The sequence below is a fragment of the Danio rerio genome, chromosome 20, assembly GCF_049306965.1.
Source record: "Danio rerio strain Tuebingen ecotype United States chromosome 20, GRCz12tu, whole genome shotgun sequence".
Taxonomy (NCBI): Eukaryota; Metazoa; Chordata; class Actinopteri; order Cypriniformes; family Danionidae; genus Danio; species Danio rerio.
Genome location: NC_133195.1, coordinates 55236755 through 55258379, shown reverse-complemented (window position 1 = coordinate 55258379; position 21625 = coordinate 55236755). Strand labels below are relative to the sequence as shown.

Below are 21625 nucleotides of genomic sequence, written 5' to 3'. Positions count from 1 at the left end.
GCAGAGATCAGCGCCTCATATCACTACAGAATCTTGCTTTTGTTCCATTTTGAAGTGAGGACCGTAAAGTCCCTGTTGCTGGTGTTGACTCGTTGTCTAGCTTGACAAACATAACGTGAAAACTTCAAACTGAGTTTTGGCTTGTTGACTAGCGCTAAGCCAAAGAAAGTCGTGTCATATCACAATTATACAGTGTTTTTAACCACCCAATGCTTATTTTATGTTTTAGACATGTAATTACACACAAGTACTAGTAAAACAAGACATTTACAGTTTGTAAAACACACAAGAAAGTCTAGAGAAATCTAACAATCATTCAAATATAATTTGCCGATGTGTATTATTCAGATCAGATACATGTAAAGTAACAATAAAGTTCAATCTATTATTCTCCCAGATAGCCAGCCACCTGCTTGCATGCATTTTGGGAGTAACTGATGAATTTACGTGCTGAATCCTGCATTCTGCTTTTATGAATGAGGCATGCCGACGCCATCTCACGTTACAGATCACAATCAAGATCTTTTATACGTCTTGTAAACAACAAAAACACTTACACGTTTTTGTGATTTGGAATATCAGGTAGTTGATGACATGATGAGCAAGCGTGTGAATATTTTGTATTTAAACAGAAAAGCATAATAAAAGCGAAACATCTGTCATAGCCTCTGCATGCTCTGTGTCCGGGGTTAGGTTATACATGTACAGCTGAATTCTAGTCCTCTCACTCATGTTGCTTCTCTCTGTCCGCCTGTCTGTTGCCATTCACAAAGCAGGAGAGCTCTTGGCTCCACCCGTTATGTCAGGCGGGAAGTCGAAACTAATTTTCATGTAAAGCAACACACCCCTAAAACAGTGACCTGTGTACACGGACCCAACATGACACTTTTTAACAAATCTGAAGTGTGTTTTAAACTGAAACCAAACTGGCACACTCAGAAGAACCATACTATTAATATTAAACCTTTAAAAAGGGGTAAAATAGGTGGCCTTTAATCACCACTGGATTTTACTATGCAATTTTTTTATCACCAATAATATGATAAAATTCCCATCAGTCAGTGGCTAAAACGCTCCCAAGTGCCCCTGCCTGGAGCTCAATAAACTCATAAACTCTTTATTCGCCAAGAATTCAGGCCTTTTGTTTGGCCAAAAATAACGGTAAGCAGTTCACCGTTCCAGCAGTCCATCAAAAGCGCCGGAAGTGATTACTGTTTATTAAAAAACAGCCGAATGACGTGCGCTAGCGAGTCGCAGCAGAAATGACGCCCCAGAGAGGTAAACAAAGGCAGGAAGATCAAATAATGCATTCATCACATTCCCCAGGGCCGAGGGCCAAGTTCATGTCAAATCCATAATAAGGAAAGTATCCTCCGTTTCCCCGCACGCACGTCACTCTCTGCTGGAAATCTGCGCAGAGGATGTATTGATATTCCTGGTGCTTCCTTTCTCACAAGCTCAAATACGAGCTCGTCACATCGCATCCCTCCATTAAACACACAATTATAAACCATTAGGCTGCCAAAACAGGGCCTTTGTTTTGTGTCGGGCTTGTTTTTTTGTTGGGTTTTTTTTGTTCTTCTGGGAGTGCATAACAGGCCGGTAGTTTGTCTTGGCTGGAAAATAACAAGATTTAGGAGGTAATGAGAGTGTGGGACAACAGCACGCAGCTGCCAGCCGACGGACTGCGGATTCAATCAGCGCTTTAAATCCTGATGGTTTATCATGTCTGCTGATGACGGACAAATAAATATAAGCGCTGGATTTTCTCAGACTCTGCTCTGTTTGGGTGAAGGGGGTGATTATAGGGAGGGTGCCAGCACGTTTTCCGCTAATCTACAGACTTATTTCTCCAGAAATAATTTCTTATGTTATTTAAAAACGACTAAAATGTCAATAAAAGTCACCTTGTTAAACTGTAGAGTTGAGGTTCACCTTCAAAAGTCAACAGCACGAAGATCAACATCCTATAATGCGATTAACAACCGTAAATAAACAGAAAAGGCAAGGCAAGTTTATTTATATAGCACATTTTATACGCCGTGGCGATTCAAAGTGCTTTACATAAGCAGGAATAAAAGACACAAGTGTAAATAAAATAGAAACAAATAATATAAAAACAGATGAAAACAGCGTTTTTCCATATTCCAAAACACCGGTGTATCACATTTTCTCATTTTACTCTGGGACTTCCCCATTCTGGTGATCACTGGCAACCCAACACTGGGAAAAACCCATACACTTGCATTCACACTCATACACTAAGGCCAATTTAGCTTATTATAATTCTCCTGTAAAACATGTGTTTGGATTGTGAGGGAAACCGGAGCACCCGGAGAAAACCCACGCCAACACGGGGAGAACATGCAAACTCCACACAGAAACGGCAAGTGACCCAGCTGAGGCTCAATCCAGCGACCTTCTTGCTGTGAGGCGATTGTGCTATGCACTGTGAAAAAGATGTAAATATTGAAAAATATCTAAATATATTATGGAACCAGATTAGTCTCAAAAGAAATTCACGCAAATGACACGATGTACACATGCGTAGCCAAATTCACGTGCATAAAACCAAATTCACGTGCGTAAAATATTTATTTATATTCACAAAAAGAATTCACGTGCACTTTTAATGTAATAAAAATACATTTTCATAAAATACGTTTCACAAATGCGAAACACCATTTGCAAATGTATAAGAGTGTACAAAAAGTGTTGAATGTTTAAAACTTGCGAGTTCGGAAGATGTTCGGAAGTGTTATGAGAGTTTTGTGCGGCTCACCAGGGATTTTCTTAGTGTAAAATATTTAAAAATTGACATTTTTTTGTAAATATCCTTTTACAAAAATCCTCACTCTTTCTATCCATTATTTTGCCGCAGCTCCGCTTTTCTTATTTATTGTCTGAATTATTATTTTTTTAAATAAGAAAAGCGGAGCTGCGGCAAAATAATGGATAAAAAGAGTGAGGATATGGTCAAATAAATAAATAAATTTTAAAAAAGTGCGACTGCTGCTTTCTCCGTTCGCCATGCTGGAGAGGAACAGTCTGCGCAAAAGAAGCGCAGAGTTGGTGTCATTGAATACAGCTCTCATCTGATTGGCTGAAAGGTACGAGTAGTCCTGTCTCAAGTCTCAAAAATACACACACACCTATCCAGGGGGAGTCGTACGTGAAAGAGGATTTGCACATTCTCATTCAGGATGAACTCGCAAGTTTTAAACATTCAACACTTTTTGTACACTCTTATACATTTGCAAATGGTGTTTCGCATTTGTGAAACAAATTTTATGATAATGTATTTTTATTTTGTGCACGTGAATTTTTTTTGTGAATATAAATAAATATTTTACGCACGTGAATTTGGTTTTATGCACGTGAATTTGGCTACGCATGTGTACATCGTGTCATTTGCGTGAATTTCTTTTGAGACTAATCTGGTTCCATAATATATTAATATATTTTTCAATATTTACATCTTTTTCACAGTGCATAGCACAATCGCCTCACAGCAAGAAGGTCACTGGTTTTAGCCTCAGCTGGGTCACTTGCCGTTTCTGTGTGGAGTTTGCATGTTCTCCCCGTGTTAGCGTGGGTTTTCTCCGGGTGCTCCGGTTTCCCTCACAATCCAAACACACAGGCCCGGATTGGCTAATCGGGAGGACCGGGAGAATTCCCGGTGGGCCGGTCCGTATTTTGGCTGCGAGGGCTGGTGTAACTAGCTCCAGAATCTGTCGCTCTCAGCAGTCACACTTTTTAAAAATAATATACTTGACCACAGCCTTCTTATTCATTATTTTACTGCAGCTCTGCTCTTTTTATCTATTTTCTCGTAGCCTCGTGAGGCAGGTTAATGATGCTGAATACAGCTGTTGTGGTACAGTGGTTAGCACATTAGTTTACGACGCCGCCAACCCGGGTTCGGTCCTCGTCTGAGTAACTTTTTTTTTTCAATTTTATTGTTAAGACATATAATACTGTAAGGGTTGTTGAACATTTGAAGTTCTAAAACAGCTGTTTTCTCAACAACAAAAAAAGACGTGATTGTGTAATTAGAAACTAAATTAGAAATGAACTTATTTTAATATAGTCAGTGGTGAACTGAGGTGCAGGGGCCGGTCTAAGGCTTAAACTCCAGGGGCCTCATGTACGAAGAATTGCGTGGAAATCTTACTAAAACATTGCGTACGCACAAAGCTGTAAATGTGCGTACGCAGAAAAAAATTCAGATGTATGAAACACTGCGTACGCCGAATCTCACGCATATTCTTTTGTACATCTGAATGAACGTGAAACTGAGCGCAACATGCACGAGCACAAAACCACTCCCTGCCTCCTCCCCCGTATGAATATGCTAATGACTATGCTAATGTCAAAACCCAACGAAAAAGCAATGGCAAAAGCAAGCAAAAAGAGAAACTTTGAACAGAATGTGAATTGGAGGTGCTGCTTTCGGAGGTAGACCGGAGAAAAGCGGTGTTATTTGCAAGTTTGTTCGGCGGAATTAACAACAAAAGAAAAAAAATAGAGTGGGAGAGTTTAGCTGATACGGTTAACACAGTTGGGTCTGAACATCGCACTGAGTGCATTTAAAAAAGAAATAGTGTGGTTTATATCTGTAAAATGTTGCAGCACCCTTCGCAGTCTCAGTGGCGCACCTCATAAGAAGCATATGATCATGTACTGACACGTTCGAGCATAAACTCGGCTCGAATCCAGCGTCTGATGAATTCATTCTTCTTTTTTTTCCCCGCTACATATCAGATTTTGCCTACTATTTATCACGAGAAAGACAAGTAGGAATCATCAATAAGTTTGTGCATCATATTTTATTTGCACATTTATTGAATGGAAATGTTTCTGATTCACGCATGCAAATTCATCTTCAGATAGTGTCTTTATAGCAATGTGTGTGCAGTAGATAGCTCAGATTACATTGGGAAAACAGGCGACTGCTGCAAATTGTGCTTTAATGTTTAGCTGGTCAACTGTATGGTATGGAAATCTTACATACCTACTATATGAACCCGTCTCATACAGACGCCATTGCAAGGATCAGACACTTTGTAGAGAAGAATTTAACACAACTGCCTCTAGGAGTCGCCAATGGAAATAAAACAGACACGCACAAAAAATGTGCGTACGCCTGCCAGAAAGCTGCCGTGAACCTGCGCAAATTCCCACGTTCAGTTCATTGTTAGTAAATCCAAACGTGAGCGATTCTGAGCGTGAAACCTGGCGTACGCAAAGTTTTTGTGCGTACGCAGCGTTGATACATGAGGCCCCAGGGCTGAAAAAGAGTCCCACTCCGGCCCTGCAAACACATGTTTTACAGGAGAATTATAATAAGCTAAATTGGCCCTAGTGTATGAGTGTGAATGCAAGTGTATGGGTGTTTCCCAGTGTTGGGTTGCCAGTTATCACCAGAATGGGGAAGTCCCAGAGTAAAATGAGAAAATGTGATACACCGGTGTTTTGGAGTATGGAAAAACACTGTTTTCATCTGTTTTTATATTATTTGTTTCTATTTTATTTACACTTGTGTCTTTTATTCCTGCTTATGTAAAGCACTTTAAATCGCCACGGCGTATAAAATGTGCTATATAAATAAACTTGCCTTGCCTTTTCTGTTTATTTACGGTTGTTAGTCCCATTATAGGATGTTGATCTCCGCGCTGTTGACTTTTGAAGGTGAAACTTCAACTCAACAGTTTAACAAAGTGACTTTTATTGACATTTTAGTCGTTTTTAAATAACATAAGAAATGATATCTGGAGAAATAAGTCTGTAGATTAGCGGAAAACGTGCTGGCAGATTATTATAAGGTTTTTGTAGCGTAATATACGACACCAACCCAGACAATTTAGCACTGCAAACTATTACAAATGTTCAAAAAAGTCACTTTTTAGAACTTTTCCAGGTTAAAAGTTGCTGGAAGAAAGATCAATATGCCATAATGCAATTTAAAAGCAGAAATAAAAGCAAAAATGAGTCACAAAATACAAAAAAATGCTAATTTATGAATATTTTTAACAGTGTAGATTGTTGGCCCCATGCTGTTAGAAGCTACAGAAGTGAGTAAGAGTTTATGCACGCACCCAACGCTCTTGTTTTCATAAAACACGTTGAGAGCAGAAATGATGAGGGTCACTTTTCCAGAAAGAAAAGGCATCAGGTTTCGGGTCCAGCGTGGAAATAACAGTGTGCGGTGGCCAAAGTCTCCATGATGTTCACAGCACTCGCAGACAAGCAGGAGACGCTTCACCTTAATGACAATCACAGTTCAGCCCTGAAACGAACAGACAGCAGAGATTTACAGAGTGAAGAAAACTGCAAATATTCAAGCAAAGGTTTCTCCTCAAACCTCCTGATGCCTTTCAGGCAGAGCGTTAAAACGACTGACGCTCAGAGATTGAACTTTCTAGAAGAGAAATAACACACACATTAGCACAAACCTGTGAAGAACACACATTTTACATACTAGAAAAACATTATAGGCCGCACAGTGGCTCAGTGGTTAGCACAGCAAGAAAGTCACTGGTTCGAGTCTCCACTAGGTCAGCTGCTGATTCTGTGTGGAGTTTGCAAGCTCTCCTCCATGTTGGGGTGGGTTTCCTCAGGGTGCTCCGTTTTCCCCCACAGTCCAAACACATGCGCTATAGGGGAACTGGGTAAGCTACGTAAATTGGCCAAAGTGTATGAGTGTGTGAGAGAATGAAACTGTTTGAGTGTTTCCCAGAACTGGGTTGTGGCTGGAAGGGAATCCGCCATATAAAACACATGCTGGAATAGTTGACGGTTAATCCTGCTGTAGCAATCTCTGAAATACATCCTAAGCTGAAGGAAAATGAATGAATGAAAGAATAAATGAATTAAAAAGTATTATTCATCCAGGCAAGGCTATTTAAATAGGAAAACATGCAATGAAATTCAAAATGCTTTGCAAAAATGATAATGATATTGATAACATACAGTGTAAAAAATAATTCTGTAAAATTTACGGTAAAAAACCGGCAGCTGTGGTTGCCAGTACTTTACTGTTAAAAAAACGATACATACCGTAAAAGTAATTTTTTCATTTTTACAATAAATTACCATATTTTATTAATTTATAGAGGTAAAATGTTTGTATTTTGAATGATCTACATTTACACATCTTTTGTTAAACAGTTAGACACGTTAGCACACCCACATGCAGGTGGTGATGAGGAAGTTACATAATGAGCCAATGCTCATCACAATCAACTTTTCCCACAAGCAGAAAAGAGTATCAGCATATAGAAGGTGCTCAGTGTCATTCACACAGCTACTAAACACCAGTATGGTAGCACGCATAAAATTAAAGTCATGAAATAAACATTGTTTATCAACATTAGATGTAACATAAATCTATAATGTACATAACTGATGGGGAAACAACTAAAAAGATCCAATAATGTCAACCAAATGCATTAAAAAGTGATGTGCCATGCAGGGAATTCTGGGAAAGTCAATTTACGGTTATTCGCCGTATATATTAAGGAAACATATCGTTAACCAGGTTACGGACTTGTACTGTAGCATTTTTACAGTTTTTTACCGTTGAAATCACGGCCATTTTTTACAGTGTAGTCAAATAAAGAGCATGATAGATAAAAAAAAAAAAGGAAACGTCATTTGCAAGAATTAACTGAGAATTGTATTCACTGAGAATGAAACACTTTCCTCAATGTTGCAGTGAAAATCATAAATAAGTAGGAGGAATTCATAATTTGTTTAAAAAAAAAATCACAATAAAACTAGAACATTTGATTAAGATTAAGCAGGCCTTTCGTAACTGTAATTAACATAATATGGAAAAACACTACTACTAATAATAATTTTTATTATTGACATGTAATGCATTATTGTAATTATTCATAATTATTATTATTGACAAAATGACATTATTTGACTGTCTGTATATGTGCATATGTACACTACCTGACAATAGTCTTGTTGCCTATTCAAGTTTAAGAAACAGAAAATAATAACTTGACTTCTAGTTGATGATTTGGTGTTAGAAGTGTCTTATATAAAAAGGTAAGGGCCTCTAGATTTTGCTTATTTGAGCACAATAAAATCTGATCATGCCTTGATTATTAATGATTTCATTAGGAGAGTGCAGTCAGACTCTGCTTAGACTAAAGTCTCATCACTGAACAGAAATAATGTCCAGTATAGAATATAAAGTCCTGCTGCAGTGAAGACAGAATGAATATTGTGTCTGACTCCATCATGAGCTTGGAGGACTGCATCCATACATCTCTGACATGACTCAAATCACTGATTAATAAAGTCATCTGGAATGAAGAAGAAAGCGTTCAGCAGGACTCCCAGAGTTCATCAAGAGTCTTTGTGTTCATCTTCAACGCCTCCTCCTCCATCATGCTCAATAATGTTCATGTCTGGTGACTGGGCTGGCCAATTCTAGAGCAGCTTGACCTTCTCTGCTTTCAGGAGCTTTGATGTGGAGGCTGAAGTATGAGCAGGAGCGCTATCCTGCTGGAGAATTGTCCCTCTCCTGTGGTTTGTAATGTAACGGGCAGCACAAATGTCTTGATCCCTCAGGCTGTTGATGTTGATCATCCACTCTGCAGATCTCTCGCACGCCCCCATACTGAATGCAACCCCAAACCATGATGTCTCCTTCACCAAACTTGACTAATTTCTGTCAGACTCTTGCCTCCATGTGGGTTCCAGTAGGTCTTCTGCAGTATTGGTGATGATTGGGATGCAGCTCAACAGATGATTCATCAGAGAAATCCACCTTCTGACACTTTTCCAAAAGATCAACTAGAAGTCAAGTTATTATTTGTTGCTCTTACACTACCTGACAAAAGTCTTGTCGTGGATCCCGGTTGTATGTCTTTATCTGCATGTCTGTATTTGTGCGTCGGTGTGAATGTGTCTCTTTGTCTGTATCTGTCTACGCGTGAGAGTCTGTATGTGCGCCTGTATGTCTTTATCTGTGTGTGTCTGTTTATGTGCATATGTGTGTTTATGTAAGTACATGTGTGTGTGTGTGTGTGTGTATGTGTACTACACAAGCCGGTCTGCTCTCTGCAAATGGCAGTGTGGTAGTAGTGAGTTATTCACAGTTTTAATGAGCTGTAATAAAAGGCCGGGGTGTGCAGAGTCCAGGGTGTCGTGTTTCAGACGCCCCTGATCCACCACAGTCACGCTGAGAGGGAAATTCCCCACAACACACACACACACACACACACACACACACAGTTCTTTGATGACTTAATTCATTAACCGGGTTGACCAGCACACTCAGGGTGAGCAATTAACAACGGCAGCACATCCAGGTCAGCAGATACTCTTTCAAGCCAACAAACCATTAACAGCCACATCCATGTTAAAACTAGAAACACATGAATGCAAGAGAACGAGCACTGTTATGGCCCTATGACATGCTTTTTATTTAATGGTGCTGTATGTCAGTTTTTGACTCTTCTTATGCATAAAAACACCATCATATGTTTGCAGATATTTCAGAAACATGCTCAATAAACATTCTTGTTTATCTGAGAAACAATGCTGAAGTCAGATATTCTGCTTTGAACATGTGCATTACGTGCCGGAACGGCTGTCTTTGTTTTGGTCATTAAACCCGCCCACTGCCAGTTTAGCCAATTATATTTCAGCACCAGGGTTGCCTTGGTGGAAAACAGCTAAAGCATTCATCCGTGACTGAAATGCGACCTCTGGTGGACAGTAGCAGACTCCAAAAAGAGACACAGATTCAGAGTTCCACAAGAGGTGGTTATTAATTAGCTAATTATATAAATATTAGAAATGTAAACATTAGTTGAGCAGGTGACATTGTAACCCAGAGTCCTAACAACACGCTACGTGACTAGATTTGCAGTGATGAGCAATTTGGCTGATTGCACCAAACAAAACAGGACAGAAATGTAAATACAGCCAATCAGAAGCACAGAATAGTGCACTCACTGCACTCCAGCCAAATGGTAATGTTTATATAATGAATACATATTAAAGCTCTTTAACAGGATTAAATGTAGATGCTGAATCGCTGATATGTGTTGGTTTGCACTGAGTCTTGGCTCTAAAGCTCAATTTCAGACGGTTTATTAACTATCTGCTGCTGCTTTCAGCATGGCAATAAATGTCATGTCGAATGGCATTCAAACTCATATTATCAGCATTTAACACTGATGCACATGTGCTGTACATGAGCTGATCATTGTCAGTTTTCTGTTGTTCAGCTGTGAGAAATAGAAGCATAAAATATAAATTTCAGGTGTTGGTTAAAACAAAAACTCCTTTTAGCATGGTAAATATTCCTTCTATCGCGTGCCGTTGCTTTTAATTAGATCCCAAATTAAATCAGCTTTTAGGCTCAACAGTAAGGTACACTGCTGTGTGTTCAATCTGGCAACCTGCACTCACGTCTGTTTTGAGCCAGGTGTGCAATACCTAGTTCAACCACTGGGTGTCAAACTTACATTCTGCACCATTATTTTTAAATTCTGTTAAGAGTTGCGTGTAAAATTTGACATTTATTTTCACAATTAAATGCACTGTATTTTTTCTCTTTTTTTAATTTGAGTAATTTCCTTTTTTCTTTTTTTTTTTCTTTTTTGGACGTCCAAAAAAACAAAAAAACAACAAACAAACAGTCAATTTGAGATTTGATGAGAGACGAACTGAAAGCAGCAGAGCTTTTATTATGCCACAGTACAGCACTTCTTGTTTTTTTAGAGAAGAAGCAGCGCTGTTTTATCACAGTAGAAATACATTTTATGCATCTGTTATAATGCTGCTCTTTGGAGTCTAGGCATTGGGTCGGTAATACGGTAATATGGTATACAGCGGAATCTAAAAATAGCAACGGTGTCAATTTCAATACCGTTATACCATCATAAAAAACAATGCACTTATATAGGAGACAAGTATTAAATATTAAATATCCTTTATTTAATGTTTACAAATACGTATGTGTGATTGTCATCACGGGACAGTGTGGAGGAGAGAGAGAGGGAGAGGTGAGGTGGCGAGTCGCGCACCAAGTGACCTGCAGTTTGGCAGTATTTCCAGTTTCGACCGAACAAGAAGGGAGCTTAGTAATTACGAACTAGAGGTCTGCATTCCCACTGCTACCAGATTTCTTGCGGTGCGGGAATAAATTTCTGAATAAAGCACGGGATCGGTCGGTAACTCGGGTGTAATTTGAAAGGGAGCGGGTGCATGAGAAAGAGAAAGCCTGGTGGAGTCGAATAAAAACACAACATATTAAATGAAATGGAGGGTGTGTGATGTCCTTAGCATCAACACACAGCACACACTCCATCTGCCTAGTTAAAATGTAGTATCTCTTTAGAGTTGAACATTAAATTTTTTTTATTTTCCAAACATTTCCCAAATGATGTTGAACAGATTCTGGAATTTTTCACAGTATTTCCTATGATATTTTTTCTTCTGGAGAAAGTTTTATTTGTTTTATTTTAGCTATAACAAAAGCAGTTCTTAACTGTTTTAAACTCATTTTAAGGTCAATATTATTCGCCCCCTTAAGGAATATTAGTTTCGGATTTTCTCCAGAACAATCCACTGTTATACAATGACTTGCTTAATTACCTTACCCTAATTAACCTAGTGAAGCCTTTAAATGTCACTTTATGCTGAATACTAGCGTCTTGACGAATATCTAGTTAAATATTATGTACTGTCATCATGGCAAAGATAAAAAATAATAATAATAATCAGTTTTTAGAAATGAGTTATTAAAACTATTATGTTTAGAAAACGTGTTGAAAAAAAAATCTGCTCTCCATTAAACAGAAATTGGTGGGGAAAATATATACAGGGGGCTTATAATTCTGACCTCAACTGTATATAATAGCTGCAGATTTCCATTAAGAACAAATGAATTAAACTAGCTTATTATCTCCTTGTTCACTTCTATCCATCCACTTTACTCAGCATGAACGTTGCGTCTTTTTCCCCTAGACATCTTATTTAATCATAACTTAATCCATGAGCGAGGAATTGAATATAGTGGCGGTAACAAACCTCAGTCCTCAGGTTTCCTCAAATCTGCACCATTCCACCGAATATGTTATTATTCAAGCAGCTAGACGTGCATATTTCAGGCCTAAGACTCAAACGCCAGCGCTCGAATGTGTTTGTGATTAATAGCTCATGACAATTTAATGGAGAAACATATAGCCTGGCACCCAGCAGTCACTTTCATAAGTAAATAAGCCCCATTAACACCATATGGTAGCGATGCCACACAAGGCGATTGGCTCCACTTGAACTTAATCACAGCAGTATAAGTCAAAGCGGGAAACATCCTCAAGGTAGCAATTTGAGAGTCACATGAACGCCATATTTCACTATGGCTTTAAAAGAGAAACCACGCTCAGTTAAATTCCTGCCAGCTGCTCAAAGAGGCTTTTATACTGGAGAAGAAATGACGGGGAACACAGAAATAACTGTTCGCTTGATTACAGTGTGACGTCTGTAGTTTCTTGTCATTGCATGTCAATCACGGATAATCGCTATGTTTTTATGATCACGTTGAGAGCATTAAACTGAAGCAATGATGTGAGAAATGTCAACAAATTAGTTCTAAAATGTCTGTATTTAGTACATGAGAATCAAGAGTTATTGGCTTTTTTCTATCCAATTTATGATTCACCAATCAGACGATTCCTTAGCCACTTTAAATACCCTCAGATTGTGGTGGTGGTAGAAGCAGTAGTAGTAGTAGTAGTAGTAGACGTTGTTGTATTAGTTGTAGCAAACGCTATAGTAGTATCAGTAGTGGTAGTCGTTGTAGTAGTATCAGTATTAGTAGACACAGTAGTAGTAGTCGTGGTTGTGGCTGTAGTAGAAGCAGTAGTAGTTGTAATATAAGTAACTTTTTGTAGTAGTAGTTGGTGTAGCACTTGTGATTTATTATTATTGTTGTCAGTTATTACTGTTGTCCTTTCTCTCTTTTTACTCTCATATTTACTATCATACATTAATAAGCATTGTTGTTACTCCCTACCTCTGACTGGTTTCTTTCTATATGTTTTATCTATATCTGTGACACTTGCTTCATTTATTGACTGTTATTGTTCCTAATGTATGTACTCTGACCTGTCCACCAAGTTACCTTTACATGCATACACACACTCACACGCACACACTCACGCACATACCAGTACATGACTATATTGTTGTTGTTTTTGTTTTGTTTTTCGTTTTCTTGTATTTGTATAATTTTATAATAAAATTTTATATTGAAATAATAAATAAATAAATAAATACCCTCAGTTCCATATCACAGCCATCTACATTTTGAAGAATCTCCCAGTCCACCCCTACTCCACCTTTCCTAGATGGGTGGTGCACGGTGGCCCAGTGGTAAGCACTGTTGCCTCACAGCAAGAATCCCACTGGTTCTAATACTTACCAAGCTAGCTGACATTTTTGTGCGGAGTTTACACGTTCTACAAGTGCTCACGTGGGTTTCCTCCCACCGTCCAAAAACATGCAACTTAAGTTAATTGACTAATCCAAATCGGCACCATATAGACATGCTCCTAGTAAAGCCTGGTTTATACTTCTGCGTCAAGTGACCGGCCTAACTCACGGCGCCTGCAACGCACGTAGCTGTGCATTTATACTTCTGCGCGCTGTCTCTGTCGGTCTGCATTAACACTTCCGAAACGCTAGTTGGCAGTGAGGTGTAAATGTTCCTCTGTGTCGAGTTTCTTCGCTGCTGTGTTGCTTTTCCTAAACACTTCCTGGATGTACAAGTGGCTCAAACTCGCTCATTTTGAGGCGGGAACCGGCGGACGTACAACAACTTTAACTATGAGGTAAACACAAAACAAAACTTTCCATCCAGAGCTCCTTCACGGGACTCCACACTTGTAAACAATCGCTCCATCGGGCACGCACCATTCACGCGGCTCTCGGTCCCGCCCAGACTCGTCAGCGCTACCAAGCCGACCAATCCAACACAATCTCACGGCAATTCGTAACTTTTTCATTTAGTGGCTAATTCGTATGAATTCGTACGATCTAATTCGTACAATTTAGTATGATTTGCTTATCCCCCAATGACGGTTGGGGTTAGGGGTGGGGTCAGGTGCCACGCCTCCTTTGTAAAATCGTACCATTTCGTACGACTGAACTCGTACGAATTCGTACGAATTAGCCACTAAACTGGCAAAACGTAAAATACTTACGTTTTCTTGTGAGATCAGGCTGACCAATCACAGAGCTTAAGCTACGCGTCGTTGTGACGTGTAGTTACATTTTTTGAGAGGTGCACGTCAGCGACGCAGACAGCCACGGCGAAGGGCTATGCGTCAGCGCCGTAGCATACGCCGGTGTTTGACGCAGAAGTATAAATCAGCCTTAAGTAGTCATCTCTTTAGAGCAATCACTATCTATTCATTAGCTACTACAGCAGGGGAGTTCTCCAGATCTACCTCAGCTCAGGGTGGGAAGCGGGTGGGAGCCCCGGGCTGGAGGATCTTGTGAGCTCAGGGCTCTCTCCCGGGACAGCATGCCAAACAAGCTTTATAATCAATCATCAGCTAAGTGTGAACTCTTGAAATGTTCACAGTGTCAGTATAACTACTCTAGCCTATATAATGCTGAATCTAATGCAGGAGGGAATCTGATAATGACATGTCTGATTTTATCAGTGAAAAAAATTGTCTAATAATGTTGTCAAAGACAGATTGCAGGCAAATGTCTCAAACATAATAATTCAACTTCAGAATAGAGTTGGGCGATATCCAATTTGGCATCGTACGATCTAATGTTGCGATGGATGATGGCATCGTCATCATAGGTGGAGGTGAATTAATTATTATTATTAAGTAGGATATTGTTTTGTATTGTTTTTTTAGGTCTCCTCTAGCTTTCGTCATGAGCCACGGCTGTGTTAAAAATGACATCAATGTTTTCAAAGGGAATGCAATTGTCGATATGAAGATCGCTAAAACGGAGCAGTAAAATACTTTGAAAGAAAATTATACCTAAGAAAGATGACTTTTAATGCTTTTTTAAACAATCCGAGTTTGAATGTGGAATGGTTGAAATGAATAGGGCAAAGGAGGAAAAACAGGGAATAGAACACAACCTGAAACTATGCTCCTAACTGCATCTCTAGAGGTGTAGTTACAAGTGTACAAGTTTTTGACGAAGTTTGCGAATGTTCGTTGGAGTAATAGATTTGGGAAATGCCAAATCAACAACCTATGTTTGTAACGACCCAACTTGCGACCTTAGTTGGCTAACGATGGTTTCTGAAATGCACCCCAGAACAGTAAGTCGACAGCGGCCTCTGGTGGATTTACGCAAGAACAGCAGGCACGTATGGCACTCGTGAGAGAAGTTTGAGATCTGAATAAGCGCACACAGTGGCCTCTGGTGGATTCGTGAAAACGAAAACTGAAGAAAAAAAAAACTATCTGCTGGGATGTTTTTGGACTCATCACGCGATTAAAAAAATATCGCTGTTAATCTATTCTCAAAGTTGGGTTTGGAGCTGGGCCTATTCTATGATGACTTTTACCTTGATATTTTAGTGCGGATGTATACCTGACCGGTGAGTCGTATGACAAAAAAGTGCTTACGTGGACATCTGTAGTCTAGTTATTTGCCTTAGAAGACAATAATATAATTAAGGTCATTACATGAAGTGCTTTCATCTAAGAAGTGCTTTTCATCTTTATCTATCTTATTGTACATCATTTATTTTCATCACCAATGATCACAGTAGAACAGTTTCTCAAGCAGTTTGTGATGCATTTTAGAAACAGGAGATGAGCCCCTGGTCTAATGCGCCACCTGGCTTGAGAAACCCGTTCTCAAAGACCTACTTTTAGTGATTATTTGGGTAGCACACATATTCTGAATGCCTTTGACAGAATTCAAATGAGCCATTTTAATCTAGATTAATTCCAAGATTACAGTGAGATTCATCTAGATTTAAAAAAGAAAACATCAATGCCCCACCTATAAATTATTATTGCAACATCATAGAAAGGGAAAGCATATCATTTTGTGTATTATAATATTTTCCAAAAAATATTTAATGTGTGTATAACAAATACGAATAAATGTGTATAATATATATATATATATATATATATATATATATATATATATATATATATATATATATATATATATATATATATATATATATATATATATATATATATATAAAATAACTTTTATGCCATTGTGTCAATGATATTATAATTTTATATACTTTAAATGTGATACACTTTTAAATTATTACGTTATACATCACACACATATTATATACTCTCTCTTCATGCATTGTTAATTATATTAAAATGTTATAATTATAATAAAAATAAGCATTATTATTATATAAATTATTTAACAACATACACTTGTATTTAAAAATAATTCAAATATCCCATACATACATTAAGAAATAGAACAGAAATTATAATCTCATATTTACTCACAATCTCTAAATCAAACAACCTGAATATAAAGAGAGATTTCAGAATGATGGCTTTTTTTTAATACTCAACATGGGTAAGAATGACCATTTAATTCATTCATTCATTCATTTTCCTTCGGCTAACTTCTTTTATTCATCAAGGGGCGCCACAGTGGAATGAACCGCCAACGTATCCAGCATACTGTATGTTTTACGCAGAGGACACCCTTACAGCTGCAACCCAGTACTGAGAAACACCCACACTCATTCATACACTCATACACCACGGCCAATATAGTTTACTCAATTCCCCTATAGTGCATGTGTTTGGACTGTGTGGGAAACCGGAGCACCTGGAGGAAACCCGGAGAGAACATGCAAACTCCACACAGAAATACCAACTGTCCCAGCCAGGATTAAAAACTCTGCATTTTCCATTGCAAAGAACGATTGTGGTTAATATTAGTCTGTAAAAACATGTTCATATGCAAACAGTATTCTAAAAACGCATTATTATATGTACTGTACTATTGTTGTTACAAGCCAAAACTCAAAATACAGCTGCAAAAATGAGCACTGCACAATAATCTTGCTTTAACACCCGAGTTCCTCCAGGATCTGATTTGTCAAATGTGAAATGTTAATGGTAAAATGCTCTTTTTTTGGGTTAGTTCAGAAACTCCCTGTGCTGCCATCGATGAATCAAAATCCAGCTGCTGTGGAAAAAAAAAAAGAAAAAAAAAGTGGAAACTGAATCATCACTTTTAGCAGAGCGCGACAAAAAAAAAGAAGTCACAGTCACGTAAAACTCATTGCACAGATTTGATATGCAGCAGTAAATTGGAGAAAATTATTCATTTGAGATGAGGGCCTGCTAAATCTATCAGAGTGTTATTGTAAGAGGCACTAAATAATGAAATAAATGTTCACGGCCTTCAGAAAGCTGTACGCCACGATATCTGCTTTTTCACACTGAGAGATTTAACAGTGGTTTGCATTAACGTCAGATCATATATCAGCACTTCTAGTTTACATTAAGGGTATTAACATCAGCGCAGATCATTTTACCTCGGCTCGTTCTGGTGCTCATTTGGGCCAAAACGATCAAATCGGCTAATGAAAATATAAAACAGACAGGACAGAATCAGTACACAATTATTTGCAGCAGTGGTTCGTGTGTAGGCCTGTGAGGATAAATAATATTTGTTGTGCAATATATTGTAAGAGAAATCATTGTGGTAGGTGATAATAGCAACACAAGGTCATTTAAAAAGCATGCTTCAGCCTACATTTTTGCCAAACGTAAAATACATTGCTTTACGTACATTTTGTTGTACGTTTCAGATGAAAAATCAACTAGAGGGCGCTGTGTACATTTTTACAAATCTGAAATGCATTTTTTTGAGTATGTTTTGTTGTACATTTCAGATAAAAACCCACTAGAGGGCATTCTCCACATTTTTGTGCATCTGAAATAAACACTTGGGGTTTGTTTTGACAAATCCACTAGAGGGCGCTGTATACATTTTTTTCGAATATGTAATATGTTACTTAGGGTTTGTTTTGTTGTACGTTTCAGATGACAAATCCACTAGAGGGCGCTGTCTACATTTTTGCAAATTTGAAATACGCTACTTGAGGTACATTGTGTTATACGCTTCAGATGACACATCCACTAGAGGGTGCGGTCTAAATTTTTCGAATCTGAAATACGTAACTTAGGGTTTGTTTTGTTGTACATTTCAGATGACAAATCCACTAGAGGGTGCTGTCTACATTTTTTTTAAATCTGAAATACGTTACTTAGGGTTTTTGTTTTGCTGTATGTTTCTGATGACAGATCCACTAGAGGGTGCTGTCTACATTTTTGCAAATTTTAAATACGCTACTTGAGGTACATCATGTTGTACATTTCAGATGAAAAATCAACTAGGGGGCGCTGTGTACATTTTTACAAATCTGAAGTGCATTTCTTTGAGTATGTTTTGTTGTACATTTCAGATAAAAACCCACTAGAGGGCGTTCTCCACATTTTTGTGCATCTGAAATGAACACTTGATGTTTGTTTTGACAAATCCACTAGAGGGCGATGTATACATTTTTTCGAATATGAAATATGTTACTTGGGTTTTTTATTGTATGTTTCAGATGACAAATCCACTAGAGGGCGCTGCATACATTTTTTTTTCAAATATGTAATATGTTACTTAGGGTTTGTTTAGTTGTACGTTTCAGATGACAAATCCACTAGAGGGCGCTGTCTACATTTTTGCAAATTTGAAATACGCTACTTGAGGTACATTGTGTTATACGTTTCAGATGACACATCCACTAGAGGGTGCGGTATACATTTTTTCGAATCTGAAATACGTTACTTAAGGTTTGTTTTGTTGTACGTTTTAGAAAACAAATCCACTAGAGGGCGCTGTCTACATTTTTCGAATCTGAAATACGTTACTTGAGGAACATTGTGTTATACGCTTCAGATGACAAATCCACTAGAGGGTGCGGTATACATTTTTTCGAATCTGAAATACACTACTTAGGGTTTGTTTTGTTGTACGTTTCAGATGACAAATCCACTAGAGGGCGCTGTATACATTTTTTAGAATCTGAAATACGTTACTTAGGGTTTGTTTTGTTGTATGTTTCAGATGACAGATGCACTAGAGGGCGCTGTCTACATTTTTGCAAATTTTAAATACGCGACTTGAGGTACATTGTGTTAAACGCTTCAGATGAAAAATCCACTAGAGAGCGATGTCTACATTTATGTGAATTTGATATGCGTTACTTAGGGTTTGTTTTGTTGTACATTTCAGATGAAAAATGCAAAAGAGGGTGCTGTCTACAATTTTACAAATCCAAAATACATCACTTGGGGTGTGCTTTGTTGCACGTTTCAGATGAATATCCGCTGTCAACATTTTTGTGAATTTGACATGCATTACTTAGGCTACATTTTGTTGCACGTTTCAGACAAAATAGCCACAAGAGGGCACTGTCTACATTGACAAATCTGAAATGCATTGGACTGTTGGTGTGCTGACAGTAACAGAGTTGAAAAACATTGACCAGGAGTACATTTTGCCTCACGTTACAGATGAGGGCGCTGTCTACATTTTTGTGAATCTGCTGCCCAGCGGGACATTATAAATGTATATAAATCAGTGCTTAATTTGAGCCAGATCATGTTCTGGGATATGTCACATATTCGTGATTTGTGTGTATATATAATATGTATAACATTCGTGATGTGTGTGTGTGTGTGTGTGAGTGAGTGAGAGAGAGAGAGAGAGAGAGAGAATGAGTGCAGTGAATGCTGTGTGGACTGTGTTCGCGTACGCATGACGGTAGTCAGGTGCTAGTCCAAGCAAAATTCACTTTACCTATAAGTCCTGAACAATATTTTCAACCAATCATCTTTCTTGCATTTACAATCACTCTCATTGTTTGGTGGTTATTGTTTCGCGTGCAGTGAGCAAAAAGAAATTAAAGTGATGTGTCACAGCTAAGGAACTCGGTGCAGCCTAATGTAATCGCATGCAGCCACACATCGACAACTGTCCATCGGTAATAAGAGTCCCCGGTAACCCGGGCCAATTATAGAGTCGCACCGTTATTCCTGGGTAATTTGCATCGCTTTACCTGCATTGTATTTGCATCGTCTGACACAATGAACATTTCTGTATATATTTCTGTATGATGTAAAAGTTGTCAGAACAAATTACAACAACACACTGTTGCTTTTTCCTGTACTAACAACAGCACGGCAGATAACAGTAAATCTAATTATAATTATTATTACTGTTTATCACTGATTAATTTTCTTACACATTTTTTTATGTTTGTTTTTTTCATTTTATTTTGTGTTAAAAAATTCCAATCTTCTCAAATCTCTTTATTTTTATTTTTAAGCACAAAATAAGATGAAAAAATAAATAAATTAGATAATTAATAATTAATAATAATTATTAAAACCTCCAGGTAAATTGAGTTTGAGACCTTAAAACAATCTTAAATGATTGTTCTGATAATTCCAGTCTCTTATACTCACTGTAATTCTCCTCTTTTCCAGCAGAGGGATCGCTGTATGACACTCTCAGAGCACCTACAGTAGAGACATTATATGAGTGCACATTATTAAAGTCATGTCAGCATCTCAGGCTATATTCACTGTAAACACATTATACAACGGGGCAGTTGTGGTTTAATAGGATTGAGGTAAAAGGATGGTTTAAGGATGGTAATCAAAATGTTTAATTCCTGGTCCCAGCAGTTTGAACAAATCACACTTTTTCCATCTTCGATATAGCTGAGGGTTGTGAATTGTATTATAGGATGTTGATCTCTGCTCTGTCGACTTTTGATGTTGTAAATTCAACTCTACAGTTTAACAAAGTGACTTTTATTGACATTTTAGTTGTTTGAAATAATATAACGTATGAGAAATAATACATAAGTCTGTAAAATAACAGAAAATGTGCCGCAGTTTATTAAAAGATGTTTGTAGCGTAATATACAACACCAACCCAGACAATATATAGGCTTCCAAACTATTACACACGCTCAATAAAGTTACTTGTCAACACTGAAAAAATGATGTCTGCAAAACTGTTGCAAACAATTTATTTGTGTTGAATTTAAACAAACAAATTAAGCTTAATAAAATCAACTAAATTTGTTTGTTTAAATTCAGCCCAAATAAATAGTTAACATTAAAAAAAATTAAGTAAATCCAAGGAATCATCTCTGAATATTTTTTTTTCAGTAAAGGTTTACAAATTTGTTGGAGGAAAGATTAAGCTTTTTATGCAGCAACAATGCAAATCCCCTAAAATTCAACGTCTCAATTTGTTTCTCCGTTCGCAAAGCACCACAGACGGTTCACGTCCTACACAGCATCTTGACATGCGATGAGTCTGCGCTTTACAATAACACTCGTTTTTCTGCCAGCCGAGAATGCAAACGCTAATCCAGACGCGAGCTGAAATTTACGCTCGCTCTCCTATAAACTCAATGACACACAGAGTGTTTCTGTTTACTGGAGTCATTGAGCAGCTCTTCTATAATAGGCAATGGGGATTGTGTGTTTTATTTAAGGAAGGTGTAAATAATAATTGTTTTACGGCACAGGTTGTG

General features: G+C 37.9%; 1 long non-coding RNA gene across 5 annotated transcripts in view; it reads right to left on the bottom strand.

Moving 5' to 3' along the window:
* LOC141379469 (uncharacterized) overlaps positions 1-21625 on the bottom strand; it is a 126003-nt gene that overhangs the window by 41565 nt on the left and 62813 nt on the right. For 4 of the 5 annotated variants that reach the window (XR_012396213.1, XR_012396212.1, XR_012396215.1 and 1 more), the window contains one exon: positions 6099-6289. This is a non-coding gene — a long non-coding RNA (uncharacterized lncRNA). Of the gene's footprint in view, positions 1-6098; positions 6290-20540; positions 20595-21625 lie in introns of all 5 variants that reach the window. The other variant, XR_012396216.1, reaches the window with a different exon arrangement.